Raw genomic sequence first — 6772 nt, 5'->3', positions numbered from 1 at the left:
GAGCTTGCTTTGCAGACCAGGCTGGCCTCGAACTCACAGAAATCCATCTATGTCTGCCTTTTGAGTGCTGGGATTAAAGTGTGTGCCACTACGCCCAGTTATAAATATAAAATTTTTAAAAGCACAGTGCAGTCAAATATGATGACACACACCTTTAGTCCCAGTACTCAGGAGGTAGTGGCATATCTCTCTTATTATGTATATAGCCACATCCAGTCCCTGTCTCAAAAAAACAAAATGAGAAGAATCTTACAAGCATGTTCAGCACTATGAGGACTGAGTGGGTGGAGGTGGACAGGCACACACACACACACACACACACACACACACACACACACGCATGCACGCACACCGAGTCATTTGCCTTGAGGCGCCTGGCATCGGGTGCTGTTGTGGTGCAAATACATGGTGGGGTATGGGAGAGAGAGACAGACAGACAGAATAGTTCCTGTCCTGTGGAGAGGAGCAGATCTGAAGAAGAGAAGGCAGTGAAGAACAGGTTCATGTGGGAGGCCTGCTTGCCACTCTGGGCCATGGTGACATCTGGACCTGGGCTGCTGCCAAGGGTCATGTCTGGGTCCATGGCCCTGTTGCAGCATCAGTCTGTGCTGATGTCATGACACCTGTTACCACTGAAGGTCGTACGGCTGCCTGGGTCTGGGCTCCCACCTGGGGCCATGTTGGTGTCCAAGGGCCACCCAGCAGCCAGTGTGACAGTGATCTGCGTGGCCGACACTGCCACTGGGCCCATGCTGCTGCTGAGGGCCACATCTGGGTCCGTGGTCTGCTGCAGCTGGAGTCTGTGTTGATGTCCACTGCCCCTGTGACCACAGTGGCCCATGTGAGCCATGTGTTGAAACATGAAGGCCATGCTGAGCTGACCCCGCCCCTCACTGGCATTGGGAATGCTGACCCCATCCCTCGAGGGCCATGGACCCCCATGACCCTGGCAGGGGAAAGCTGACTCATCCACTCACCTGATGGAGGTGTTCCCAGGAGCCTGGTCAGGGTCGGAAGAACCCAGTCACCACCCAGACACGCTCTAACGTCCGCTGGAGCATGTAAACACAGGGTCTCCATGGCTCTGGAGAACCACAGATACCAGGGAGGAGAGTCGGTGAGGGTCCAGCATTGACGGTGTACCAGAAGCCAGAGGCCTTGAACCTGACCCAACACATCACACAATGAAGTGAAGAGCTGGACAAAAGGGTCTACTGTGACACACAGCTCCCAAGGCCACCAAGACAAATAAAGAGGTGGCGGAGAGGCTGGAAAGATGAAGGAGCAAAGTAGTTTTTGTCTTATTTGCTTTATTTAGTTTTTGTCTTGTTTTGTCTTTAACATTATTTGCATTTTTATTTTTACCTTATTTTTTTAAGATTTATTTATTATGTACAACATTCCTTCCCTGTATGCTTGCATGCCAGAAGAGGGTACCAGATCTCATCATAGATGGCTGTGAGCCACCATGTGGTTGCTGGGAATTGAACTCAGGACCTTTGGAAGAGCAGGCAGTGCTCTTAACCACTGAGCCATCTCTCCAGCCCTTTATCTTATTTTTATAATTTTTTTTAGTTTTCCTTTGACAGGGGACATACAAGATACAGAGGAACTAGCAAATGAGTGGGATTGGGATGTGAAATTCCCAAAGAATTAATTAAGGGCTGGAGAGATGGCTCAGAGGTTAAGAGCACTGGCTGCTCTTCTAAAGATCAAGAGTTCAATTCCCAGCAACCACATGGTGGCTCACAACCATCTAAAATGAGATCTAGTGCCCTCTTCTGGCGTATAGGCACACATGCAGGCAGAACACTATGCATACTAAATAAATAAGTCATTAAAAAAATTAATTAAAAAATTATGTTCATAAAAAGCCAAACAAAAAAATCAATAAATAAAGAGTATATAGTTCAGGGCTGAGGACTTCCCCACTTGGTACAAGGTGCATGTTAAGAAGAATATAGCTGGGCAGTGGAGGTGCAAGCCTTTAATTCCTGTACTCAGAGGCAGAGGCAGGCAGATCTCTGTGAGTTCAAGGCCTGGTCTACAGAGTTCCAGGACGGCAAGAGCTACACAGAGAAATCATATCTCAAAATGGAAAAAAAAAAAAAGACAAGATTTTTTTTGGTTTTTTTTTTGTTTGTTTGTTTTTTGTTTTTGTTTTTTCGAGACAGGGTTTCTCTGTGGCTTTGGAGCCTGTCCTGGAACTAGCTCTTGTAGACCAGGCTTGTCTCGAACTCACAGAGATCCGCCTGCCTCTGCCTCCCAAGTGCTGGGATTAAAGTCGTGCGCCACCATTTGAAGTCCAGCTCTGTCACATCTTTGCAAGGGTCTCCCCTTCCCAGGGGCACTAGTCTCTGCCACCACCGCCCGGCAAGACAAGATGTTTAAAGAAATTAGATTTCTAAATTTTATATGTATGAGTGTTTTGCCCACATGTATGTATGTGCCTGGTGCCATGGAGGCCAGAAGCCGAGGGTAGAAGCCAAAAGAGCATCAGATCCCTCTCCCCAGTCCCAGAGGTACAGGACGCTAAAAGGGAGGTGAAACATTCCACTCTTCAGAGAGGTTCCTTAAACTCGGTAAGTAAGACAGTAGCTTCAGGAAGTCCCTGAAACTGACCAGACTCATGACATCTCCCTCCCCAAGCACATATGAGCAATGAAGACTGCTGAGAGATATCCCGACCACCAGGGCTACCATAAAAGGGCAGAGCAGCTAAGCTGACTCCAGAGAAAGTGCCCTGTAAAACTGGCTGTAGGCAAGCCTATGGGACATCTCCTTGAACGGTGGCTGATGCAGGAAGGCCCAGTCCATTGTGAGTGGTGCAACTCTGGGCTGGAGGTCCTGGGTTCATAAGCAAGCAGGATGGCCAGGCTATGGTAGCACACACCTTTAATGCCAACACTCAGGAGGCAGAAGCAGGAGTATCTCTGAATTCAAGTCCAGCCTAGTATACAGAGCTAGTTCCAGGACAGCCAAGGCTACACAAAGACACCCTATTTTGAGTGGAGGGAAAGGGAGGAGAAAGAGAGAGAGGAATGAAAGAAACAAAGGGAAGCAGGCTACACAAGCCATGAAAGACAAGCCAGGAAGCAGTACCCTCCATGGTCTCTGTATCAGCTCCTGCCCTGCTTGAGTTCCTGTCCTGACTTCCTTCAGTGATGGACTACAATGTGGCAGTATAAGTCAAACAAAGCATTTCCTCCTGGGTGATTGAAATAATATTGGCTCCCATAGGTTCAAAAATTTGAATGCTTGGTCACCTGGGAGTGGTACTGTTTAAAAGGACTAGGAGCTGTGGCCTTGTTGGGGCAGTGAGTCACTGGAAGTGGGCTCTGAGGTTTCAAGAGCCCAAGCCAGACCCGGTGGCTCTCTTCCTGTTGCCTGCAGATCCAGATATAATTCTCAGCTACTATGTCTGCCTGCATTTGGACATGTTCCAATGCATGAGGATAATGGACTAAATCTCTGAAACTGTAAGCAAGACCCAGTTAAATGTTTTCCTTTAGGAGCTGGGGAGATAGATGGCTCGGAGGTTAAGAGTACTGGTTGCTCAAAGCCACAGAGAAACCCTGTCTCGAAAAAAAAAAAACAAAAAAAGCCGGGTGGTGGTGGTGCACGCCTTTAATCCCAGCAATCGGGAGGCAGAGGCAGGTGGATCTCTGTGAGTTAGAGACCAGCCTGGTCTACAGAGCTAGTTCCAGGACAGGCTCGAAAGCCACAGAGAAACCCTGTCTCGAAAAACCAAAAAAAAAAAAAAAAAAAAAGAGTACTGGTTGCTCTTCCAGAGGTCCTGAGTTCAATTTCTGGTGCCCTCTTCTGGACTGCAAGGATACATGCAGGCAGAACACTGTATGCATAATAAATGAATATTTAAAAAAAATGTTTTCTTTCATAAAAGTTGTCTTGGTCACGGTGTCTCTCCACAGCACAGAACACTAAGACACCAGTTTCCTTCAGTCATGTGTTTCATCACAGCAACAGAAGCCCTGGCTAGAACAAGGGGCAATGCACACAGTCTCTATGTATCAACAATAAACACACTGAAAGAGATCGTGAACAGACTCCCTTTCACAACAGTCTCCAAGAAAATAAAATCATTAATAAACATAATCAAGGAAGTGAAAGACCTCTATAACAGAAACTTGAAATCACTGAAGAAGCAGATTCGGGACGGCCTTTCCAGATTCCAGGACATATTAGAGTAGCAGGAATAACAGCATGACACCTACACACAAAGCAAGCATAAGAATAAACAAAGGACAAGACTCAAATATGCTGGGTGGTGGTGGTGCACGCCTTTAATCCCAGCACTCGGGAGACAGAGACAGGTGGGTCTCTGTGAGTTCAAGGCCAGCCTGGTCCACAAGAGCTGGTTCTAGAACAGGAACCAAAAAGTACAGAGAAACCCTGTCTCAAAAATCAAAAAAAAACAAAAAACTTACATATGAGTACAGAGCCACCTAACACTTGAAAATCATGTCCAAAAACATACACTGGAGGAAAGGTAGCACTTTCAACAAATGATACTGGGGAAAGTGGGTGTCCACATGCAGAGAAACGCGCTTAGGCTCAAACCTATCCCCTGGCGTGATCACAGACGTACGTGTAAAGGGAACCGAACCACTGGAACTGCTAGACGCAAGCGCAGGCCGACCCTAGTGATGCAGGCGTAGGAAAGGACTCTGAACAGGACTCTACTGGCCCAGAAATTATGGCCTAAAGAAGAACCCCTCCCTGAAAGCAAGGCCATAAAACAGCCCCAAGACTTCAAGAAACTTCCACCCATGGAATTCTGGGAAGCGTCCAACCCCCAATCCCCCCCCCATTTCCCCCCCCCCCCAAAAAAAACACATCCTGGAGCTCTGAAGTAGCAACTGGCTTATCTATCTCCATCCTGAAGCTTCAAAACAGTTTATCCAGAAAAGCAGTGTCTGGCCTAGCTTCACCAGGTATACACACACACACACACACACACACACACACACACCTTAAAAATTACTTCAGGAAGCCGGGCGGTGGTGGCACACGCCTTTAATCCCAGCACTCTGTGAGTTCGAGACCAGCTTGGTCTACAGAGCTAGTTCCAGGACAGGCTCCAAAGCCACAGAGAAACCCTGTCTCAAAAAAACCAAAAAAAAAAAAAAATTACTTCAGCTATAAGTACTTTAGTTATTATTTCTCCTCTTGTTTCTGCATTTTATCTATGCATAGATCTGTAAGACTTAGAGCCTGCTGGCAAACACATGCCTATGAGAACAGCCTATTCTCCCACAGCCTTGGATACTAAACCACAGGGGGATTGGAGGCACCAACCACTCGAAGCGGCACAAGTCTTCTCCCGCTGTTTTGAGGTCTTACTGTTTTCCTCTGCTAAGTTATTTTCTACAAGGCCAACATGACAAGTGGGACCTCCTAAAACTAAAGCTTCAGTACAACTAAGTAAACAAGTGAAGAGGAAGTCCACGGAGGAGTGGGGGAGATCTTCGTTAGCTACACAGCCAACAGAGGATTAATATCCAGAAAATGCAAAAAACGCAGAAAACAAAGTCAAGAAAACAAATCACCCAATTAAAACGTGGACTATGGTCAGAATGGAAGAGTTTTCAGTAGAAGAAATAAAATGGCTAAAATACATCTCAAAGTACTCATTTTCCTTTAGAGCTAGAACAGAAATTCATCTCACCTGTCAGAATGGGTAAAATCAAGAAAGCAACCATAAACAAACTCTAGAGAGGACGTGGGAAGGTGAACCCTTTTCTGGTGGAACTGTAAACATCTGCAGTCACTATGAAATCAGTATGAGAGCTCTCAAAAAGTCAAAAATAACTAAATCTACCGTATAATCCAGCTGTGCTGCTCGGTATATGATATGACCGAAGGGCTCGCCATCCTACCCCACAGACGCCTGCTCAGCTGCATTTGTTGCCACCCAACTCCCAATAGCGAGGCAATGGAACCACCTGAGTGTTCTTTTTGTTGTTTTTTTTTTAATATTATTTATTATGTATACAAACACTGTGTGTATGTCTGCAGGTCAGAAGAGGGCACCAGACCTCATTCCAGGTGGTTGTGAGCCACCATGTGGTTGCCGGGAATTGAACTCAGGACCTTTGGAAGGGCAGGCAATGCTCTTAACCACTGAGCCATCTCTCCAGCCCCCACCTGAGCATTCTTTAGCTGATGACTGCCTAATGACAACATGGTGCACGTGTACTGTGCAACTATTCTGCTGTAGAGAAAAAGAAACCATGAACTTGGGAGGTGAATGGCTAGAACTTGAAAGGAGCCCATTGAGATAACCTAGCCCCAGAAAAGCAAATGCCACACGTTCTCCTAAACCGAGGTCCCTAGCTCCAAATCTTCAGATTGGAGTCCATCACCTGAACTACAGAAACCAGGAAAGTTAGAAAGGAGCATGTGGGGTGTGCTGGAGAGGGGAATAGCAGCTTACAGGAGATACGGGGAACAGGGAAACGAGGAAGGCTTTAATCACAGAATAGGGGAACTGTCGCTACAGAATGAGAGGGAGGGAAGAGAAATGAGTAAAACTAAGGAAGTTTGAAAAACTCATAGTGGGTCATATTACTTTATGTCTAGCTAGAATCACATGTAATCCAGGTGAGTGCACATACAGGTGAGTGTACACAGGTGAGTGTACACAGGTGAGTGCACGTACAGGTGAGTGCACATACAGGTGAGTGTACACAGGTGAGTGCACGTACAGGTGAGTGCACGTACAGGTGAGTGCACATACAGGTGAGTGCAC

This window comes from Alexandromys fortis, unplaced genomic scaffold, assembly GCF_014885135.2.
Source record: "Alexandromys fortis isolate MF-2015 unplaced genomic scaffold, M_Fortis_MF-2015_v1.1 scaffold_186, whole genome shotgun sequence".
NCBI classification, from domain to species: domain Eukaryota; kingdom Metazoa; phylum Chordata; class Mammalia; order Rodentia; family Cricetidae; genus Alexandromys; species Alexandromys fortis.
The sequence above is the reverse complement of the archived record's forward strand: the minus strand, read 5'-3'. Positions refer to the sequence as shown.